We start from the raw sequence: 24,772 nt of genomic DNA, 5'->3' as shown, positions 1-24,772 counted from the left end.
CAGTGATTTCTGTGAGAAAGACTAGAATAATATCTCTTTAGCAAATGGTTATCTGCAGCTAAAGTAATAAAAACCTGGCATTTTAGCAGAAACTGACTCATTTTAGGGATGGGTTAACTTTGCCCTCTGGGGCAGATCATGTGACCAGGAGGGTGAGACTCTGTGCTTTGAGCTTGTGACAGGCCCTGCTTTTGGCTATGTAACAGTGTGATGAGATGCCATGCAGGATTTGTGGGAATTAGGCTTGGACCTCCTTGCTGTCTGACAGTACGCATTCCTGTACACCTGTTCTATCTTTGGCTTTGGATGCAATTTCACACTTCTCAAATGCCATACCTTCTGTGCTCTGTCTTTCTGCTGTAAACAGTGAAATAGGAAAGACCACACATTTAGGTTATCCCAGCTTCATGGTTGGGTTGGTTAAAGTCATTATTTGTTTAACTCCCTAAGGTAATCTCTTACCTTAGGTTGGGTTGGAAGGCAAAAGGGCTTTCTGTGCTTTCCAAGTAGACAGCATTGAGGAGAGGAGGTATTGGGAGGAGAAGGAAAGGAAAGGAACCTCTCGTGCAAGCACTGAGTCATTACTGACTCTTGGAGGGATGCCAGCTTTCACTGACGTTTTCTTGGCAGGCCTTATAGCGCAGTGGTTTGCTGTTGCCTTCCCCGGCCGTTATTACCTTCCCCCAGCTAACTGGGTACTCATTTTACCGACCTCGGGAGGATGGAAGGCTGAGTCGACCCGAGCCGGCTGCCTGAAACCAGCTTCCGCTGGGATCGAACTCAGGCCGTGGGGAGAGTTTCTGCTGCAGAAACTGCTGCTTTACCACACTGAGCCACATGAGGCTCATTGGGAGGAGAGGAGAAGTATTTTTCTGTACTTGTGATGCATGGTCTACATCATAGTTATGGCCTTGTCCCTTTAAAGCAGGGACAGGGAACGTGTGGCCCTCCAGATGTTGTTGGACTGCAACTCCCATGGACATCTGGAGGGCCACATATTTCCCACTCCTGTTGGTCAAGCCATTGAAAGGGCAGCCAGTGTCTTCCCAGAAAAGTTTGGAACTTAATATTCAGTGTGGGTCCTAAGTGCATAGAGTTTTAGGATTGTGTGTGTTCTAAAGAACCCTGTACTTATATAAGCATAATTGTTTTACTTTTTAAAAAAACATTGCAGGTAAGCAGAGGACCTCACACAAACATGGAGGAAGTGACCTTGCTTTTCTTAAGAAATTACATCCGCTCTGGGCATGTTGCAGCAAAATTGTGCTTATGACTCCTCTTTTTAAGTATTCCCCTGAGGTCAGGAAGAATTTAACTTAATATCCTCTTTCTGTTTGCATGCCAGAGCAGCTCAGCTCATGACAAATGATCTCTTGATAGTGTTCCATAGAAGGAAATATAAGTCTCTTTCTTCTTTCATCCTCTAATAAGCCGAACACATACATTCCTTTATACACTTTGTTCTTTCATGACATCCCGTAGTGAACCCTTGAATGGAAGTTTAGGTATGCAATGCTGTTTCCTTACTGAATGATGATGCAGAATGGGAGAGACGGAGCAAGGAAGGATATATTGGGCCAACTGTTGTGATGTTCTGCACAAAACTGCTGTTAAGTAGCTGAAATCTGATCAACTTCTTTGGCTCGTGGTTCTCTTGGATTTCTTTTCAAACTTTCCTCATGTCTACGAAACTGTCATATCAGAATTGCTTCTTCTGCCAAATCTGCAAGATTCCACTTTTTGTACCTACTGCAAAAATCCTTGCACACACACAACATATTTTATTTCTCCCGATCTACTGCAACTCTGCTTATTTCTGGCTTTCCCTCTTTACTATTATTCCTTGTTTAACCATTTCTAGATGCTTCTACTAAACACATTTTTCTCTCCCCTTCCTGTCCCGTGTCCTTACCTTTTCAGTTTTGAGACTGGCTCCTTTGAGTCTTGAAATCAATGTCAAATCTCTTATTCTAATGTTCTTCACCTCTTTCCCAAATGAAAGGCTGCTTTGCATAATCAGCAGCTCCACATGATGTAACCTGTTGCTTGACTGTACCGCTCAGATTATAGCAGGGGTAGATAGGATGGACTACTGCCATTCTGCTCAGTACATGTCCATCATGTTCTCCAGCTCTTTATTGTTGCTGCCTTTTTGTCAAGTCTCTTTCCAAGTCCTAATCCTTTAGAAAAGCTTTTCTGGAGCCACTGAGTCTCGCCTTTGCTGAGCTTCAATTGCTACTAATTCCCACAACCGTTTGGCACCCTGTATCAGTGAGGGGCATAGTAACCATCAATTACTAATGGTTTCAATGAAAGACAACACAAAAAAACATAAGAGGCTAGAAAAGATGGAAAGCGAAGAGTTTGAAGCACAGCATGTTTGCTACTCAGTGCTGCTTCACATCATCCTCCAAGATTTGGGCACTTATTTTATTTCTGTCATGGTGTTCCTCCTCTCAATAATTGTAGGTCTTTGTCTACTTACCAGTCATATTCCTTGGTCTGAGTTTAGCGATAGTGACCTCATGATATTGGATGGGGTTGCACTCCTCCTGCAGGAGCAAGTTCGTAGCTTGGGGGCTCTCCTAGAACCATCTCTGTTGCTTGAGGCCCAGGTGGCCTTAGTGGCACGGAATGCCTTCTACCAACTTCGGTTGGTGGCTCAGCTACTCCCCTATCTGGACAAGGATAACCTGGCTTCAGTTGTCTATGCTCTGGTAACCTCCAAATTAGATTACTGCAATACACTCTATGTGGGGCTGCCTTTGAAGATGTTTTGGAAGTTGCAGCTTGTGCAAAATGCAGTGGCCAGATTGATAACAGGGACCAGAAGGTTCGAGCATATAAGACCCACTCTGGCCCACTTGCATTGGCTGCCTGTATGTTTTCGAGCCCATTTCAAGGTGCTGGTTTTAACCTATAAAGCCTTACACGGCTTGGGATCACAATACCTGACAGAACGCCTTTCCCGACATGAACCTACCCATACACTGTGCTCAGCATCCAAGATCCTCCTCTAGGTGCCTACTCTGAGGGAAGCTCAGAGGGTGGCAATAAGAGATAGGGCCTTCTTTGTGGTGGCCCCCCCAACTGTGGAACAATCTCCTTGACGAGGCCTGCTTGGTGCCGACATTGTAATCTTTTCGGCACTAGCTCAAGACTTTTCTCTTTTCCCATACATTTAGCAATATGTAATGAGCCTGGTTTTGTTTTTTGGCTCATCATTTTTAAAGTCGTTATAGTGTATGTGCAATTTGCATGTTTTTGTGGTTTTTAATTTTTGTATATTGTTTTTAAGTGTTTTATCTAATGTGAACTGCCCAGAGAGCTTTGGCTATGGGGCGGTATACAATAAATAAATAAAAAAATAAATAAAATATTAATGTATAATAATTAAAATGACAATTGAGGAATCGACACCATTCCTGCTGCTGCTTCCTTCTCCTACTCCAGATAATTCTGTAGGCCAACTTCTCCTTTTAAAAACAAATATGTATGACAATAATATTTAGCAATAATTTGTACATTGTACATTGCAACTTAGGGCGCAATCCTGTGCATGTTCAGACAGAAAAAAAAGCCTACAACTCCCAGCATGCCCCAGTCATCATGGCTTGCTGGGCCATACTATGAGCTGTAGGCCTTTTTTCTGTCTAAACATGCATAGGATTGCAACTTTAACTGCTTATGTTCATGTAGGTCTCATGAAATGGATGGGATATCCATCAATTTCCTTTGCCAGTTAAAGTTGACTTGGGAAAGGGACTTATTTAAATTGTGAATTTAAAGTGCCTATAAATTCAAAAATTGCACACATACAAACATAATTACTTTAAAAACAGTTTACATTGAGTATGGAGCTTTGGACCAGATATTCTTAGCTTACTACAGGTTTTTGTGTCAGCCGTGCACAGAATTCAGGTACAGTGGCCTTCTCTGCAGAAACAGCTGATTGAAGTGATGATTTTCACAAGACAGAACACATACGTAGATCTTCTTTCATACAAATCTATACACACATTCTAGTTAAATATGAAACTACACATTTACATGGATCTGAATATCAGTTGCTGGGGAATGACAGCAGCAGAGGGCTATTGTTGTCATGTCCATAGGCATCTGGGTGGCTCCAGTGAGAAACAAGATGCTTGAGTGAATAGACCTTTGGTCTGATCAAGCACAGGTCTTCTTATGTCATCTCTTTATTGTTGAAATCAGCTGGAGTGGAGTGGAGGAAGTAAATCGAAATAAAGCAGAAGGGAGACTTAGACTAAAGAGAAGATAAGGAGAGGAGATAAAATACTAATTTTGAACAATTGCTCTAAACTATTATGGGATAACTTAGTTCTGGCACAAATTTGGGTAGAGGCTGCAATACCATACCCACTTACCTAGACATAAACCCCACTGAACTCAGCAGGGCTTACTTCTGGGTAGACATGTACAGGATTACACTGCGGATGACTTATTTATCTGTTACATTTCTAATCTGCCCAACAACTAATGTTCTCTGGGTGGATTACAAACAGCTGTTGTTTGTTTATGATATTTATATCCCACTTTTTCCTGCAAAGAACCCAAGGCAGTTTACATAATCCTCCTCCTCATCTCCGTTTTATCCTCACAATAACCTTGTGAGCTAGGTTTTGCTGATAGTCAGTGACTGGCTCAAAGTCACCCAGTCAGCTTCATGGTTGAGTGGGGACTAGTACCAGGGCCTCCTGAGTCCCAGTCCAACACTCTAATCACTGTGCCACTGTGGCTTTTGCACAGTTAGATTGGAATCTATCATAGAATGACTTCCATTGCTTGTTTTATTAAAAATGCAAGCCTTACTGACTTTTCTGGGTATGGACACTGCCCAATCATAGTTCATGGAATCAAGTCAAGGTTTATATGATATTCCCTGCTCCACCATGTATTTCAAAGAACAGGTGTGTTAGGGGTTCCATGCTGATGTCCAATCATACAGAACTCTGATTTATGCTATTTCTCCTTCCTTTTTTGAGGGGGAGAGAAATCATGTAAGTAAGAGGGCATCATTGGTGGGGGGGGGGGCTTGCCTCACACATATTCTTTGAAATGAATGGTTTGGGGGAGGCATGTAAAGGCTGTCAGTAGTAACATATAAACTCCCTCATTGCTGATGAGAACAGCCAGTCAGGCAATTAGCATTGCAAAGCTCTTAAAAGCTTTTTCTTCCCAGCAACCTGGAATGGATGGTTATATTGCAAAGCACTTGGATATTGAGAAGCGGCTAAAGGCTGCTTTATAGTTGCATTACAATTTCCAAAAGGAGATTACTCTCTGCATTAAAAAGAAGGTGTATATATAGATGAAATAGCCATTATACCAAGCAAGTGGAAGTTGAGGGTTCTCATATCAGTAGAGCATCACTAGCATAGAAGAAACAGCCTACTGTAGGAGAGGAATCCAATTATTATTATTTAAATTAATATTATTGCCCCTTGCATGGCTCTTCATTGGACAGCAAGATCCGTAAGAGAGAGGTTGCAAACACTGTTCTGAAAATGGTTTACATGAAAGCATTACTCTTACTGGGGTTTCTGGATTTTTTTGGTAGCAAACAAAAGTAACCTGTTTAGGTTCAACTGAATGTGAGTGACTGGAAAGTTATTTTCCCTAAGGAAAAGTAGTCTGCTACGTAGGGGTTTCCATTCATTGTGAGAGAAGTATGGATTTTCCATCAAGCTTTCAGTGGAAAGGGGAATGAAACCTGAAATGATTGATTTCTTAATGATTTTGATACAACTGGTGAGCAGTAACAAATGGACTAAACTTGCCTTATCTAGGCAATGAAATGACAAGGTTATCTGCTATTTTGGCTTTTGTATGCCTTCTTCTGTATTACCTTCTTGGTTTCTTTTGGAAGCTCTGCTCCTCACCTTAACATAATTAAGTGAGAGATGAAAGTATAGCACCACCTAGTGTTCATTAGTCCTCAGTGGGATTGTCCACTTCTAATAGAAATTCCAGCCATGATGTCCTGGCACACTCACAGCCCCAAATCCATATAAAATCAGGAAGTGCAAGTCTTGCTCCCCCCCTTCTAAACAGAATCCAGCATAGTGCACATTTCTCTTTGACATCCTTGAAAGGTGACAAATTCCAGAGGGACAGCCATGTTAGAAACAAAAAACCCTTGTTAGAAACAAAATAGTGCTTTTAAATATAGTTGCATATGTTTTTTGGTCTGCGAAAGCTGATCCCAATAAATCCTTTGGTCTTTATGGTGCCACAGGGCTCTTCCTTATCCTCAAAAGTTTAACTTTCACTGAAGGACTATTTCTTTATTTTATTTCATCATTAAGCTTCCCTGAGAACTCCTGAGATTGGTTTTTAATCTTTTTATACAGCTTCCATTGTATTGTTTTGCAATTCAGTTTTAAGTGTTGGGTTAGGATTGTAACCGAACAACAAATTTATTGTTACAGTACTGTTCTTTGCCTTTTATGAATAGTCTCTTTGCTTTTTCAGCATCTCCGCCATCCGTCTGGACAGTGTAGGTTGCAAAAGCACAGCTGGGTAACAAAAGCCTTTAGTCTTAGTGGTGTTGCAATTTGTTTTTCCAGCAGATGGGGAATATATGAAGAGTCTTGTTCCTACAGCAGAAGAATCGTGTTCAAGACCTCTCTTTCTTTTCCTTTGTGGATGTGCATTTTTTAAACTTTACTGTAACGAGCCCCACTCATCCCTGGAAGTTAAGGTCACTTTATACATTGTGGAAAGTTCTTGATTTAGAGTATTTGTGTGTGCATAAAGAATTATGTAAAGGAACTTATATCTCAAGATTAAAGTGCAGCATATTTCCTGCAAGATTTTTTAGAATGCTTACTACTATTTTTAATTTTCCTAAATGAGCTACACACAGCAGCCTTTTAGTAAAGCAGCCAGCCTGATGATACATGTAATGTCTTTTCTCTGCTCCCTCACTGAGCTGATAGCCCTTCTCACTTGTCAACTTGCTTGTTCGATCAATAGCATTCTTTCCTGGCAGGTGACAAGATTCCCTCCTTCCAAATGATAAGGACAATAGGCAGCTTTTGATGGTTCAGAGATCCTAGGAAAAGAAGGCCTATCTTGCTTGATCTCAAAGTAACTTCCCACATTTTTCTTCAGTTGCCTTCTCCTGTCTAAAAGTCATTTGGGTTGTTGTCTTAAATTGTTTAACACTTAAAATGCAAGCCCTGTCAAAATGCAAATCCATGCCAAGTTGCGAGGGCTACTTTTTATTACATATCACTAAGGACAGTATCCTCTTGCAGATGAGAAGACACTGTCTAGTCTCGGGGTAGACAACTGGGTGTCCTCCAGGAGTTTTAGACTCTTACCAGCCCCAGCCAGCATGGCCAAAGGTCAGGGATTGATTGAATTGTAGTCCAAAACATCTGGAGAGCATCAGGTTGCCTACCCTTGCTTTTATGGGTCAAAGAAATGAAACTTTAATGGCTTCCTCTTAGGTTCTGCATCATGAAGTACATTGTGACAGTGGATGGAATATCAAGGTATTCAAGGTCCCAGAATAGAGTGATACAGGTTAGCTCAGTGATAGGCAACTCAACAATGGAGAATTCAGCAGCTTGAGCCCCTGCCCTCCAGAAGGTAGCAGAACCAGGTTGTGTTATGAGTTAGTTTGCTCAGGCAGCATGTTGTGGGATCAGCGACAGTGGGGATGTTTGTATGATATGTCAGCCCACTGTGGGTTATTTCACCTACGGTGGGGCTATGGCACGTGCAGTGTGTGTGGGGCCACCATTTTGAACATGCAACCTCCACTTAGGGGTTGCTGTGCCATGTGAAGCTGGTGAGCATGGGTTATGTGAGGGTTAAACGGCCCTTACAGAACACAATAGTCTGCTTGAGGGTTATGCGAGAGTTTCTTAACCCTTGCACGCAGGGTTCACACGACATGCAACCCCCAAATGGGATGTTGCATATACAACTTGTCAGGTGCTGCAGATTGGCATGGGTTAAATAATCCATGACAAGCAGCAGTGTGTTAATTCAAACCTCGTCTGTACATTACTTCCTGCCCTGTGCCATTCCGTTCTCTCCAGCTTATTGCTGCCCCCTGTGCAGGCTGCAGCTTTCAAGAAGAGTCTGGTAGCAGCAGGGAGTTGCCTTTGTCAGCAGGATTCTGGCTACTTTTGTGCCTCCCCTTCCCATTTTTTTGCTCTGCTTTTTCTACAGGGACTTTCCTAATTTTTGAATGTTACCATTGTTTTCTTCCAGTTTAGTTTCTTCATTTTCCTCCTTGTTCCTATTTTTCTTATCAGTTTCCTTATCTCTCTCTCCCCCTTACCACCTTGCTTTTAGTATTTCTCCTTTCTTTAATTCAGGGCTGGCCAATTAGTGGTCCCCAGAAGTTTTGGCCTATAGCTCCCATCAGCCTTAGCCAGCATAGCAATGGTGAGGAATCATGGGAGTTGTAGTACGAAACATCTGAAGGGCCATAAGTTACTCACCCTGTTCTAGTATTTCTCCTTTCTTACTTCCATTTTTCTTCCCTGCCTCAATTCTTAGGCATTCTCTCCCACCCCCACCAAAGTTGGTATAAACACATTTGTGTGTGAGAGGGAAAGTAGCAATCCTGTGTTACTTCTACTCAGAAGTAGTTGCACTGAGTTCAGTGGCACTTACTCCCATGTACGTATGCATAGGATTCCTGATGAAGGAACAAATGGAGGCAGGGAAGATAGATGAAGGCCAGAATTGGATTAGCAGTCTGAATGATCCGACAAGACCTTTTAAAGCAGGTGTAGGTGCATTTAGACTTTGCCTCAAGTAGCTTGGCACCTACATTATATGCCTTTAGACACCAGGTGAAGACCTTTTTATTCTCCCAGCATTTTAACAGTCTATAAATAAATTTTAACTGGTGTTTTAAATTTGTAATTTTGCATTGCTGCTGTTTTTATCTGGTTGAGCTTTTATATTGTATTTTATATTATGGTTTTATACTGTTGTTTTATACTTTGAATGTTTTTAATTTTTGTGAATCTCCCAGAGAGCTCCGGCTATGGGGCGGTATAGAAATGCAATAAATAAATAAATAAATAGCAAAATGTCTTGGACCAGCACTACCTTGCCACTATACATGTCAGGAATTTAAATTGCACTTTGTAGAATCCCATTTGGAAAGTGAGCAATGTATGGCTTTGCTTCCATGGATTTGCTGGCTTGCTGATTTGCATCTTTTTCTGTTCTTTTTTGCAAATGCATATCTTGAGCGATTGGTTTTAATTTATGACTGCCCTTATTATCTAAGATTCAACTTTATTACAAAGAGCTATTTGGGGACTTGCATTTTGTGGCAATAAGACTACTGAACAGCAGATGGCACTAGATCACCCTCCTAAGACAGCACTATTAATAAATTTAGATTTTCAGTGGGAGGGTATGAAGTTTGTTTAAAGCATTCTGCAATTGTTGAGGCTCTTCTGATAAGCTGCTATTCCCTCCTCTTCCCCCAACGCCCTTCCTGGTAACTCAATGGTACAAGGGTGGGTTGATTTCAAGGCTGCAGCTGCGTGTGTTTTGAAGCTATTTGAGGGCTCTTGATGTATAAGGCAAATTAAAGTTCCGCAGTCTGTTATTCATATAATAATAGCTGTTTAACGAACAAGAACGTTAGCATGTGAAATGTGTATCCTTCAGTTTAACAGTCTTTATGGAGCAATTTAAGAGAATTTTTTTAAAAAAAAAACCGTGGAAAATTATAATCCCAAATTTATGATAGCAGGGTATATTTTCCTCACAGGAGACTTATAGCTGGAGAAAATCAAGTATAAACGGGTTTAAGATAAATGGGGAATAAAAGTTGCAACAAATAATTCGTAACCATTTGGTCACTTATCAGTTAGAAAGACGAAAACAGTGAATTTTAACTATCTCTACTGGCAGTTCTGGTGCTGTTGGCAGAGCTTCCCTTACAAGCAGGACAAATAAACAAGAAGGAGGCATCTCAAATCCCTGCTGCAGAAGTCAGAGAAATAACTTCATAGCCACAAAATCCAAAATCAGCAAGTGTTCAATACTCTGAGTCAATAGCTTGTTTCTAATATTTCATTTCTGACCATTTATATCCATCGTCCATTTTCAAAAGCAGTTCCAAAAGCCATTAAGCAGGTCTACAGTGCTGAAATGCCCCTCTAGGGTCCCAGGTACTGGGTGAATTTTCACCATTTCTAGCAACTGTCTTTGCTTTGCTTTCTTTCCTTTCCTTTCTTTTCTTTCTCCTTCTACTTCTTCATTGTTGTGGAAGTGGGGCAAATTCTGGGTGAAAAGCAGGTCCCTCCTAAATTGACAGAAGTGATGAAGCTTCCACTCCCAGCCTATATGAGAGAAGCTGCAGTGGTCATTCAAGTTTGGAAACTTTCTTTGAAAATGTTGAAGATTTACAGATGGCAAAGCAGACAGAAAGAGCTGTTTATTAAATATATTTTGAAAGATGCATGCTTCAGACCCTGTCAAGAAAAACAAAGAAAGAAATAGCATATCTCAAAATACCTGAAGAATGAAGGAACTTCTTCAAGATAAGAAGATCCCCTTTTCCTTTTGGATTTGAAGTGGCTCTTCCCTCCCCAGATTTACAACTTCAGAAAGGCACCCCCCACCCCCATCGGCTGAGTGAACTTGAGCAAGTTTTTGTGAAAGATTGTCCACCAGCTCAAGGGGCATGGAAAGAGATGGCAAAGTATGAGTGTGGCCTGATTTAGAAAAACAGAAGTGGAAAACAGTGGTTTTGGGCAAGAACCCCCAGAAGAGTTTAAAGGGCCATAATAGAAACTTGAGGGACCATATAATCACATATTGGAAGGTACCGTGGTCTATACTGCACATTGTACTTTTATTTCTATTAGCTCTTACAGTGTAGCAAAATAGAGAAGAAATGATAGGGTAGATCTTGCAAGCATTATGGGCTCTGTAAAACTTGTTTTTCATAGCATAAGTGGTGTATCAAATTTTGAAAAAGAAGAGTATCAAGAGATAAATGGAAGAAATGGCGGTTATGGTTAGATGGGACATATTCAGCAATATTGTGAATTAAAATAATAATCTTGTGGTCTAAATATTATTAAAACCTTTTAATGGAGCAATCCTATGCATGCCTACTCAAAAACATGTCTCGTGAGATCCGTCGGACTTACTTCCAGGTAAGTATGTATAGGGTTGCAGCCTAAATCTTAATAACGTGGTGCTGGAAATTAATTTAGTTAACCTTGTAATAATGATTTCTATTTTTTATTGTTAAGTAGTCAGAATTATTAAAATAAAAAGGGTACTTCATAAAATAAAATTCCCATTTTTTCTTTACTTAACCACTATCTGCACAACACTGTTTTGAGCCCATATGATTTGCAGTAGAAAACATTCTCAATAGCCAAAGCGTTCGTTGAGATTTGTGACAGCCAAGTGCTGTACGTGTGTGCCTTGTACCTGGCAAAAGCTTCAATGAGCTTTATAGGGATGAAGAACATGTATGGTAGTAAGTACCAGCAAAGGTCTTTGCCACGCTCAGCAAATCTGTGACTTGGTTTCCTTAGTAGGGTATTTGGCCAAATTTATTGGGCTAAAAATAAGTTTTTAAAAGCTGGTAGATGTAATCAGCTCAAAGTCTAGCAAGCAATGATATGGTGCGAAACCAGGGTGCAGTTATGAAATCAAAGTACAGTAATGAATCACAAGCTCTTGAGAATCCAGGGAGTTTAATGATCTGCTTTGAGGCATTCTTAATGCTATTTGTGTCTGCTGCAATAATTCACCCCCCCCTTCAAATAACTGCTAATGTGAGATTCCTAAGTACAGAAGTGGGTGACTTGTACCCTTCCAGATGTTTTGGCCTACAACTCCCACTGTGCCTCACCATTTGCAATATTGGCTATGGCTGATGGGTGTTATAGGCCAAAACATCTGGAGGGCTATAAGTTTGCCCACCCCTGCCCTAGACAAATGCTCTTAATGTTCCTAACTCTTTGTTAGTGAACCAGTGTTGGACTAGGACCAGATGGTTGTTTGGATAAAGTAGTTGAATGGAAGAGCACGTGGACTCTACTGTGTTCCTTGTAGGAATCATGGTGGAATAAAATATAATAAATATAGTAAGCTAACTCTGAGCTAAAAATAGAAAGAAGACTTAAAATTATCTGAGAGAATATATGAGTATTACTGAATATTTTGAAGGGAAAATCTCTGAAACTGTAGTAAATTAGATTTCTTCTGAATTTGACAGAAGGGATCCTTCTGTTAATGTTCTTGAGGCAGGAAGAAAAAAAGTGAAAAGCCTTCACTTATACTACATGCAATTAGAGTTAACCTATGTGTTAATTGCTTCTGCATAGTATTGTCTACTCCCAGTCAACATCCTTTGTGTTATTACAGTGAAATAGGGTTGTTGTTGGAAGGGCATATCTGTGTGGTAGCTTTTGAGAAGTAGCATTTTCATGTTCAAGAAAGAACATCTACTCCCATTGTACACAGTCTCTAGCTGCATCAACTACCGCTCACCTTCATGATTGTGTTGCAGTTAGTAGGTATGCCAGTTGTACTTTGCATAACAAGTGGACTAATATTGTGGGAAATCACCCATGCCAAATTGTTCCTGTGTGTTTGAGGATTTGTTCTCATACCAATACAGCAGCTCTAGAAATCTGATTTCTGCATTGTAATAACTTTTTTCTTCCCACCCTTACTTGTTCTGATACGTTAGTAGCATGTCTAAAATAGAAACCTAAATTGATTTTCAAGCCTGTTTTATAACTGCCATGAATTCCCTGGGAATTTTAGTTCTGTGAAGGGGGCAAAGGGTCGTTAACCAAGAATACTTGGCTATCTCACTAAAATTCCCAAAGTACTCTGGGGGAAACCATGACAACAGTTCCAAATCCAATTGACAGTAGTCTGTAGTTGTAGCCTTCATTCCTGGATTTGAAAGCTTGGAGTTCAGATGTGATAAAAAATTACACCATTGCCCAAACTGATCCCTCTCAACGTTCCTAATTCAAGCCATTGAGACTTCAGAGTGTGGAATTTGATGTTCACAGCCACAGGAGGCAAATACTATTTTCCATTTGAGGTTGGGGTTAGCTTAGATCACCCTCAGCACACTTTCCGGTTGCCAGCTCCCAGTTCAAAGGCTATATAAGCCCTATTTGGGCATTTAGTCCTCATTCGATCAGAATGGAATTGTGTGAGGGCAAGAGTGGGCCCTCACTTCCTGGCCCAACCCGAGAGCCTGGGAGGGGTTTAATTTAATTTAATTTAATTATTTATTTATTTGGTATTTATACTGCCCAATAGTCTAGGCTCTCTGAGCAGTTTATAACTAAAACCATAACATCCAATTAAAAACGTTAAAATCACATAAAACCAGAATAAGTTACAATCCAGGGAAGGCTTTTTTAAAAAGATATGTTTTTAGGAAGCATTTAAAAGATATTACATTTTCCGCCTCCCGAACCCACGAGGGAGGGTTTTCCAGAGGGTGGGTGCCGCTACAGAGAAGGCCCGCCGTGGAGGTTCTTTGTGACGACATTCTCTTAATCTTGGAATAGGTTGCTAAACATCCCCCCCCCTCCATCTCCCGAAAGAGCTTTCCCCTGACTTTTTCGTCCTAGTAAAGAGAGGTAGTTTGCATTGGGAAAGGAGGAACACAAAGGGGGGAGGGAAGAGAAGCAGTGTGTTGTAATGCTTAGAGTGTTGGATGGGGAGATCTGGGTTCAAGTCCCCACTCAGCCGTGAAGCTCATTGGGCGACTTTGAACCATTCACTGTACTTTTAAATCCCCCTCCCCTCCCCACATTATAGAAAATTAGTATTGACCCAATTCTCTCTCTCTCTCACTCTCACTCTGCTGTCATCTCACTTTAATTTCAGCTTCATTTAGTATTTGTTATCTCTAAAACCAAGATGTTCCTTGTCACAAGCAAACCATACTGTGGATTCATTTTACTGTGAAAAGGTGCAGAATTCTTACTATATGTGAGAGACTCATGTTTAGGGAGTGAGATTTAGATGCAGCGGGGTTAAGTAAAATAACCTATTGATGCTTAATGTGTGTATATACAGTCAGTATACTTAGACTGTTGTACCAGAGCTTTAAAAATGTTTCAAATGAGAAGCGGTATATAAATATTGTTAATGCATAATAATGTAACTGCATGCAGCCTTGTTTCTATGTTTTAATTGGCTTCAGTGAGATGATTTCTAAAGATACTTTTAGAGTAACAGAACAAATATGTAAAATGCTCAGTGGGGGATAATGCCTTGGCTTTCCCTTTTGTTCTGAGCTGGCACATGATAGCTCTTTCTAGTAAAATGTCTCCCTTTGAAGTTTGCCTGAGTAACATGGTGATGAGATCACTTATTCCCAGCAGTATTGTTTTGTCATAAAGGTTGAAGTGGGTCGCTGCCCCAACAATGCTGGGATAAGAACTATGAATTTGGGCAGAGATGAAAGGGTTGGGTGGGTAGATGGCATATATTTACTAGGCATTCTAAGTTAATAGGCAGTTGATGTAACAGTACCTGAAAACAAGGGTGTGAGTAGGTGTATATGGGGTGTCGGTGTGTGTGTGTGTATGTGTGTGTGTGTGTTGCAAACCTCTAAATACCATATTTCTTCGATTGTAAGACACCATCAATTGTAAGGTGCACACTAATTTCAGCACCAACAGAAAAAAAGCTTTGATTCTAAGAATAATAATCGCACCCGCGATTTTAAGACGCACCCTGTTTTTAGAGAAGTTTATATGGGGGGAAAAGTGCGTCTTAGAATCGAAGAAATACGGTACTTCTATCAGAAATGAAAACCACTCAGGTAAAGACAATAATATTAATGAGCCATACGTTCACTATGACATATGCAATAGCTCAGGATGTGCAAGTCTCAGTTTAGTCTGTTCTGAATGGAAGCATTAACATAAAATCCCAGGCAAGTGTTCTAATATGCAAGGTTACTTAGAAGGAAAGCATGTTTATTTCATTTCCAAGTAAATATGTTTTGGATCTCAGCCTTAACTCACAGAACTAGCTTCTGGGTTTTATATTTCCAACTAGACCAGAGATCTTAGATGTGTTATAAGGATTAATAGCACTGACTATAATTTCCTTTGCTACGCAGGTGTGTGTGTGTGTGTGTGTGTGTGTGTGTGTGTGTTTTGCGTTAGCAGTTGGAACCATTGCTTATCCCTAAATTGAGAACTGAAATGTTTACTGTGGTACAGTGAGAGCTTTTGTATATAGGCAAGTGTATCTTTGTTCATTAAAGCATTCTGATTTATTACTACTGTTATAGATGGTGGGAATAATTTCATTTACTAGTTTTATTATTTTTCTTCAAAAATCTGAACATGAACATTTGTGAATATAAAAACAAATATAGTGTATATTTGGTATAGCAGGGCCATATTTCACACCAGTTTCTTTGGGTTGCAGATCTACCCTGGGTTTCTTCAACGGCGAGTCTATCATTGTGACAAATCCAGCTTTCAGGGAACAAAATACCCAGTTTATTATCAAATACTTCGTATCCCTTTCCTTGCTAACCATTTATAGCCATAGCTTCCAAGAAATTTCTTTCTATCTTTTTTTTTTTTTTCTGGATGGAATTTTGCCAGGGCTGATGGAATTCATTGGATAGAATTTTGCTGATGTGGCTTGTATTAAATCACAAATGCCTTGTTTTTTGTCTTAAAACCCACATAACCCATTTCTTGTGTTGTCTTCCCTCCTCTTAGATGTGTGCAATAGTACTGATCTTCCCGAAGTTGAAATCATCAGCCTGCTGGAAGAGCAGCTGCCCCACTACAAGTTAAGAGCAGATACAATCTATGGTTATGACCACGACGACTGGCTTCATACTCCGCTCATTTCTCCAGATGCTAATATTGACTTAACAACTGAGCAAATTGAAGAGACACTGAAATACTTCCGTAAGTTCAGATATGTTCATTTGTACTCAAATGCAATTACCCATAGTTGACTTTTTCCAGATTTCCTTAGTGTAGCAACTATTCTTGGGGAAACAATACAGTATTTGGGATGGATCACATTAATCTGAAAGCTACTTTGATATAAAAGAAATCATGAACCTGGTCCCTGATATGAAAGTGGAAAAAAACGTTTTTAAAAAGCACCTCCCATAGCAGCATTTTTGCTGTAGCTAGCATATGACATTTTGCACCAATTTGGAATGTAGCTTGCATATGTCAGTCTCCACCCAAGTTCATGGTTTTGCTTTGGCTTATGATGCAGTGAGTGGGTAGGAAACTAAGGTTGCAATCCTGCATGCAAGCTACTTAACTCAAGTTGGGTTCAATGGAAATTGAAAACAGCTGAATAGGCTGCAAGCCTGCATGCAGTCACAACACAGTCAGTCACCAAAAAGCAGTGTGGGAGTCAAACATAAATTAAAAAACAGAATGGCCTTGAAACATCCAATGGAATTTCTGAATAGAAAGAAGGAATAGATGGCTGAGGAGTGCCCTTACTTTATAACTTCCAGATTAAGAAATATCTTAAATAACTGTCCATTTAAAACAATAAGCTCTAATCCTTTTGCTAGTAGGTAAATATTAAACTTTCAGAGAAAAGGGATGAACAGGAAAATACCAATTAAACGTATATTTGAAGTGACCACATGTATGATCATTTCCCACCCCACAACCACCCCACACAATAAATGTGTATTTGCTTTTATTTTGGGGTGCACATCTTAAGGCTAAATTTTTGTCATTATGGTCTTGATTTTTCAGGCACAACTACAACATTTTGTATCTGGGGAAAAGTGATGCTTTCCACGTACAAACCTGGTTCTCATGTAACACAAATTTATGGGTTAAACAAGACATGAATTTGAGTGACCACGTGGGAATTTACTACTGTTTCATTTCTATATTTAATTTTCAAAATGCATTGCAGTGATTATTGATTGTGTTTTGCTCTCAACAACCCTGTGAGGGATCTTGCTAGTTCTATTTCTATTTTAAAGTTGGGGAATTGAGACTGAAATACAGTGGCTTGTCCAAAGCAACACAATGAGTCTGTCAGGTATAGGTGCAAGGCTGGAGGCCTTGTAGAATGTAAGTAGATTTATTATGAATAGTTATAGAAGGTCAAATGTCTCTGCAAGGAGTAGCTCTCACTCCCTGTCATGGCCTTGCAGCTGGAAAAGGTTTCCTTGGGAACCTGTGAAAGGTGGAAAGGTGAGGGCCACGGTTTGGGAATGTTACTCAGATTGAAGCATCATCTTAGTGGGTTGTCCAGTCCCGCCCTGTTAGCACATGGGCATGGTTTATAGGTCAGAGGACCTGTCTGTCAAGTGGCTTTGAATAGGCTTTAAATGCTGGTGCAAAGCTGAAAAAGCTTTGCTAGGTTTCATCTCTCGATGCAAGGCCTGAAATCCCTCCTGCTATGGATTCCATCAACCACTAGGGATGTTGAAAGCACTCTGCACATGGATGCTTTGCTATTTGGATTTTAGATATCTAAGAACTGCACCATGAAAAGTACTGTGAGGCTTTTCATAGACTTGGACTTGCATTTGCTGTGGATTGTGTGGGTGTGGCCTGACTCAGGTGGCAAGAGAGCTTCCCCGGAGCTAACATTACATTACGTGCAGGGAAATTCCTGTGCCTGAGTTATTCCCTTCCCTGTGATCTTGCTTACCAGGGTCTGGTCCGTGTTTGGCAGGCAGGGAGTTTCCAGTGCTAAGCAGAAAGCATGCGACTCCTGTGCCTGGGTGCTTTCTATGATCTTGTTTTGGCTTTAATCACGTCCCCATGAGTTGCCAGTGTATGTGGCATCTGGAGAAGCTCCCTTGGGATGGTTTGCTCAGCCTTTCAAAAATCCCCCCCCCCCCGGACACTCTTTGTGATTGCCTGAAGCACGGAGCCTAAAGTGTTCTGACCAACATTCAGCTTTAAGTGTGTTTCTGGAGTGTGTAACCATTAAGTCTGTTACTGTGAGATTTCCGCAGTAAAGTCTCACCGATGTGAGCGTCTCATGTCAGTTTGCCAGCATTTGTGAATGCCAGAAGGGACGAGAATGGCACACAACAAGAGTCCATGGCAAAAGCTGGACTTGAAGCCAGGTCTCCTGTATCTAAGTCCAGCACTGTTTACTAGAAATATCTTACAAATATTCACAAAAGTAAAACAAATCTTCATGGGAAACTGATTCCAAACCTAACTTTATGCTCTTCAGATAGTTTTTTCCTATATTTGAAGTATGAGAGAATCCTCCATCTGAAGTAGCTCTGATCTTTATGGAGTGATCTAAAAAAGATATCTCAGCCATATGGACTCCCTATGGGGCAGCTGTGTGTGTGTGTGAATGGTCTAGGTGAGCCTCCCCTATCCTGGTCCCCTCCAGATGTTTTGGACTATAACTCCCATCATCCTTGGCATGCTGGCTGGGACTAGTGAGAGTTTTAGTCTAAAACATCTGAAGGCCATCAGGTTGAAAAAGGCTGGTCTAGGTTCTGGGTTGACAGTTTCCAAGCCACAGATCGGCTGTTTTATCCGAAGCTGATGTTCAAGATTTTTGGAAGGAGGTACACTTTTAGCTAATGTTGTTTTCATAACTTTGTGCTCAATTCAGAAACAAGAACAAACACTACATGAAGGTGTTCTGTTTCGCAGCTGTTACTGTTTAGTCAACACAACAAAACATGTGATATGAGGGTTAATTTTCCACTAGTACCTGTTTTCAGTTGCTTTAGTAAACTGACCTGAGGAGTCTTAAGGTAGAACAAAAGATTGCAAGTAATGTGGGACTGTTATCAAAATTAGCGTTCCCATGTTGTGTTTTATTTGTTGCAAGTCCTGTCATTATTACATGCCCTGTTTCCCCATCCTGACCAGTAAAGAGCAGCAGGATTGAGCAATGGTGCAATTTAATGACAGGAAGATGTGGAGGAAGTTGTATGAGATGTTACAAATGAGAGGCAGAGATTTTGACTAGGGATAGGCAGATTTGTTAAGCTTGATCCCATTGAATTTCCTCCTCCTCAACTGCTAAGCCGGTTCTTTCCCTGTTCTGTATGGGATTCCTCCACCCACCCGAGAAACCTGTATTTTGTGTGTGTGCATTTTCCAAATGTGCATATTGTTTTACATATGCACCCATTGACTAAAGCCCGTTTGTGCTTATTTCAGAAATATAAGCAGTTTTAAAATGTGTGTTTGTTGTCCAGTACATTTTTTGTTTTATTTTGCTTTTTGTTCTTTGTTTGTTTCACAGAAGACACTGGGAGTTCAGAAATGTAATGGTTTCTGACTGCAAATTGTATTCGGATCTGCATTTGATACTGGGATGTACAAATGGGATTTTTTTTTAAAAAAAAACTTAATGGAACACATTTCTGAACCATCCCTAATTTTGACACAGGGCACAATTGGGTGACAACCCCAAGTTCTTTGCAAGATGTAATTCTTGGATGATCCCATATAAAGCTATATAAAGGGGTTTGAAGGATCTAGACAGAATTATACAGTTAGAAAGAGTACTAAGATGGAAATCCTATGCATGCCTAGTCAAAAAAACCAAAAAACCCTCCTACATCTGCCAGCATTCTCCAGCCAGCATGGCTGACTGGAGAATGCTGGGAATTGTAGGACTTTTTTCTGTGTAAACATGCATGGGATTGTGTCCTAAGAATTCTTTAGACCAATCCTTTGTGACAGCAGGATTTCCTAGGCTTTACCATTTCAAATGTTGAGAAGTTGCCCTTTGAAAACCTCCACAAAAGAAAGTATACAACTTTGCCAGGCAGGTTGTTCTGTTGTCAAAATGTGCATAAAAATCTTGCATAATCTAATGATCTAACTACACACCATATGATCCTGATTTTTAATATGGTTTATTGCTTTCATTACTTTCATTTGTTAACTGTGTGGAGTAGTGGCTAAAGTGTTGGACTAGGAGTCAAGAGATCCGGGTTCTAGTCCCCACTCAGCCATGGAAACCCACTGGGTGACTTTGGGCCTGTCACAGACTCAGCCCAACCCACCACACAGGGTGGTTGTTGTGGGGATAAAATGGAGATGAGGAGGATTATGTATGCCGCCTTGGGTTCCTCGGCGGAAAATGTGAAGGACAGGGTTGCAAATCTGTACCTTTAACTTGATGTTGCTATGAGGGTGTAAGATTTGCCCCTAGGTATGATCTATGGTCTATTGTTCAAACTGGCTGTGCCAGGCTTTGGTGGCCACCAGCCAAAGTCATTCTTGTCTCGAGCCAGTCCAGCTCCCACTGGCACCTGGAGATTATCAGGGCGTTGGAAACTAACGGGATTCAGCTGTGGGAAAAAGAGGAGGCTTGGCCCCTATGGGAGGGGGTGGGCTATAGTCCGGGAAGGGCACTGGTTGGTTTACTCAGGTCATGGGACCAGGGGTCCCAAAAAGAGATAAAAAGCTTTATGATGAAGTTCCTTCATCTTCCTTGGTGGTGCGTGTGTACGTTAAGTGGGAAGGTCAAGTCCATGGCAACCATTAAGGTTGCCTGGAGTTAGAAAGGTTTTATGTTTTAATGTGTGTGGGTATTCTGGAGAAGACCAGCCAGATTTCGGATGGGTGTGGGGTCGTATGAATGCGTCTTGGGGGTAATGGCTAAGTATTAGAGCTTTTCCTCACTCTTCCTTATCCACATTCCCTCTCCCTTCCCCCCCTTTCCTTATTCTCCCCCTTCCTATTTTTAAGGGGCTGTTTTACGACCAAGGCCTTACGTGTTAGTTTTAGTGATTGCAATAAAGTTGCTTTGGTCCCTAAACGTGTGTCTGTGATCTGACTCATTTCGGTTGTGGACAGGGCAGGGAGGTGGGTAACTGGGGAGTTCAGGACGTTTGGTCCAGGAGCCTACCTTGCAGGGTTGTCAGATGAATACTGACTTACTTTACAGAAAAAAGGTGGGATATAAATGCAATAAATAGATAAATAAATAAACTGTTCTTCATATTTGTTACTTTAGAGATTTGGTCATTTCCTTTCTATCATCTTTAATGATGGCTGAAGCAACATAATTTCCTTATCTCCATTTGGTCATGTTTTTATGTCTTGGTTATATGGTTCCCCCTTCAAAGCTATGCTGGATTCACTGTATCTGTAATTTCTAATTTTGTTGTAAGATTTTGAATATAACTATACAGATGATTTTACAAGTCCTAGTTTAAATGGTTGTATCCTTAGCAGCAACAGTAAATTGCCCCACGTTCTCCTCTTTATGGATGTATGAATTTGGCAGAGTGAAAGGTTCGGTATATTTTTTGGAAATAGTTGTAAAATTGGACATTAGAAATTCAATTAATTCTGTTGAAAGACTGCAAATATTGAACTTGCAATCTGTTTGGAGTCCACTTGGAGTATAAATTTTGTAAATAAATAATACTTTGTTGTATTTCTTAATGTAGGTAGGCCCTTTTGCTGGGAAGCTTATATGATATCCAGCTCGAAGCAGGTATGACGTTTAGTCATGAAATGGTTGCTACACTGGCAGAGGTCAATGCCGTTCTTTCTCTTTTTGGAGAGAATGCTGCTGAGTTCTACTCTCCTCACAAAGACCTTCCTGCTGAGCATGATTGTCCACTTGTGTGGCCCTTCCAGCAAGTCTCAAAGGCCATATGGTTGAGGCATACACCAACTGGGTTTGTATGTCACGATAAGCCACGATGGTTTATTTTTCTGAATAAGCCATGATGAATAAGCCAAAACAGTCTGCAAGCAGTTTTCCCCTAACCATGGTGACTTATTTAGCTAAAATAAGCCACCCTAAGCCATGGTTTGCAGTGAGGTTTATTTGAACCATCATGGCTTATTGTGTTGTCTGGCACTCCACAGTAGTTTAAAGAATGGTTTAAAGATCACTTACAACGTTGCTTGACAAGAGCGGTCAAAACCGTTCCTGCTGCTCTGCTCCAGCCAACAGATCTCTGTTTTCGAGAACTGCCTAGCAAAAGATTGTGCTCGCCATGCGTTGGGTGCATCCCCACAAGGGACGCCTGTATGTGAGTTTTGGCTCCAGTCCTGCAAAGTTCCACAGAATTACAGCACACAGCCTTTTTTCTTTTCTGATCACTTTTCCATCAAAAGGAAAGTTGCACAGTTTACCAGTATAGCACTTGGATGTTCCCCATGAGGAGAGCCTGCATATAAAATTTCATCCCATCCCAGAAAACTGTCAAGGAGTTAGAGCTCCCACCCCGTTTTGGTGCACATGGGCAGGGATAAGGGAACAGCTTTGAAAAACTGCTGGGAAGCAGGTGATGGCCATGGGAGGAGGGGACAGGAGTGGGAAGGGAACCCATGAAAACTGAGGTGCCACTGGTTGGATGGGGCGGGTGGGGGAGTGGAAAAGTGGCTAAAATCAGCAACACTCTGATAATGGCAAGGATCCGGCAGAGAGAGGAGACAGAATGCACCCGTAGCATGAGACAGGCCAATCGGAGAGACGCGGGGATTTGGTTTCCAATGCAAAGTAAGCAATTGAAAGTGTTCTGAAAATATCTGGCCTATCAAATGTAATCCATTAACTCTTCAGATAAGTAAAATCTAGTATTTTCCCATCTCCCACTCTTTAATTATTAAATACTGATCCTTTTCATTTTGAGTAACTCCCCTGAGGAAAATACATTTGTGGCTGTTTCTCTGATTCTTTTACACTTTTCCATGGAACTTTTTTTTTCTTGTTGCAAGTTAGACAAGTTTGTTTAAAGGTTAATTTAAACATTAATATCGACGTTCACTAGGTCTATGATACTGAGTATTTTGTACTACTTTGTCCCTGTCCCTCAATCTTTCAAAAGGTATTAGTTGTTTCCCCAGTAGCTCGTAGCAAAGGGCTTTTCAGGGCATTCCCATACCTTGAGAGCGAAGCTAGAATATACCTACTAACAGTTTGGATTCATAGAATTGCAAGTGGAGTTCTGAACTTGCAGTGGGACTTTTCTCCCACCTCCTTTTGCTGCAGCTGCCCTTGCCCTCTGAAAAACCAGTCCTGAGAGTTGAAGGACCCTCCAGAATGGGGATTGCGGTTATAGAGGTGCTTGGAAGAAATCAGAGACACCCCCTTTGTGTGATTGGATGTGCCTCCTGCTCACACAAAGGGTTCTCTGGATCTAAACCTTTGTGCATGTCTTTTAGCATTCAGGCATCTGAAAGCTTCAATGTCATACTCTTGTAATATATAAGCAGATATTTTAGTCAACTGCTGCTCTTCTGGGATCAGCGATGTATAGAACTAACTTGAAATGGCAAACAAGGAGTCTTCAAACATAATAAATGGATATGCTCTTTTGGAATTGCTACTTGACATTTTAGGACAGTGTTAAAAAAAGAAAGGCTGGTCTCGCTTATTAGCCTTAAAAAAGGAATGCTTTTCTACAGTCCCATTAGGGCATAGCCAATCTTTTCAGTTGCATTGCTGCTAATAGAAACACAATTCAGTGTTCACTTAGCAACTTATTCTGGCCCGTCGAGCATGTAACCTTTGCATCCTACAGTCTGGATTGCCTTTTTGTTTCTGTCAGTTGGGAGAAAATGTAAGCTGGGAATAGTCAATGTGAAACCCACAGGGGTACAGCTGCTATGAATAGTTGAATTCTACTAATATCAAGATGGAACCACAGGCTGCTCTGTGGGCTTTTGCACACCACTGCATTCTGGGGCTTTGCTTAATTATAAGTGGGTATCAACTTGGAACATGCGGAGTTGGATGTTCAATTGTGTGGATTCATGGTTCCTAGTGCGAGAGTTGTTTTTTAAACCAGCTTTTACTAAATCTTTTCATAGATGCTTGATGTATAGATAAGTAGATCCTATCCTAGGGCAGAGTCCACTTATGCCTCTACTGATTCCTTTATACCCCGCTGATTCCCTTCCAGTATCAGAGGCAGTAATCCAGTTTCAGAGGCAGTGAGCCTATATGTATCAATTGCTGGGGAACATGGGTAGGAGGGTGCTGTTGCACTGTTTCTGGGTACCTGGTCGATGGCTGGTTGGCCACTGTGAACAGAGTGCTGGACTAGACGGGCCCTTGGTCTGATCCAGCATGGCTCTTCTTATGTTTTTATGGTGGGTCTGTCAATTCTGTTGCACAAGCAGGACCCATCACTTATGCAAGGGAGTTTTAGTGCTTCCTAGAGGGAGCTGTGAAATTAGCAGAAACAGTTGTTTTTGGAAGAAGGCAGGCCAGTGGAGCTCCCATATGCGAGTTTCACCTACTTACCTCTTTCCAGAAATGAGTGCTTCTGCTCGTTTCAGGTCACTCTGGAAGCGCTAAATCATTTGATTTTGCCCCTAGGTTTTTCTCTATTTTTAGAACACTTCCAGATATTTTGGACTACAACTCCCAGGATTCCTGACCATTGGCCAAGCTGCCAGGAGGTAATGGACTCCAGGATGGGGAATGCTGATACAGCACCATCAGTGTGCATGGCACTTTCCAGAATACAAGAGGACAGGTCCCTTTCCTCATAATCTATTTTACAGACTGGTACTTTCCACGTTAGGTAATTTTCATAGCTAGAATGGAAGAATGAGTGCTTAATTCAAAGTAGGGCTTGCCAGTGTCAGGTTTCCTGAGTACCAGGAAGTCCTGTCAGGCCTTGACATTAGCTGGAATTTTCTCCTTCCTTGATACCTGCTTCATACTCATTACTCATCCCAGGTGGAGGCTGCCAGAAATGTTTCCATGTAGCAGTGCTCCATACAATGGAGTGTAATGTTTCATTGGGCTTACCACATTAGTCACCCAGTCG

General features: G+C 41.0%; 1 protein-coding gene across 1 annotated transcript in view; it reads left to right on the top strand.

The window, feature by feature from the left end:
- Positions 1-24,772, top strand: part of TRAK1 (trafficking kinesin protein 1) — a 138,292-nt gene that overhangs the window by 47,458 nt on the left and 66,062 nt on the right. The window contains exon 3 of the mRNA XM_063129212.1: positions 15,759-15,953. The gene's annotated coding sequence lies outside the window, so the exon portion shown is untranslated. The remainder of the gene's footprint in view (positions 1-15,758; positions 15,954-24,772) is intronic.

Source organism: Elgaria multicarinata, chromosome 1, assembly GCF_023053635.1.
Source record: "Elgaria multicarinata webbii isolate HBS135686 ecotype San Diego chromosome 1, rElgMul1.1.pri, whole genome shotgun sequence".
NCBI classification, from domain to species: Eukaryota; Metazoa; Chordata; class Lepidosauria; order Squamata; family Anguidae; genus Elgaria; species Elgaria multicarinata.
This window is presented reverse-complemented; position numbering and strand designations above follow the sequence as displayed.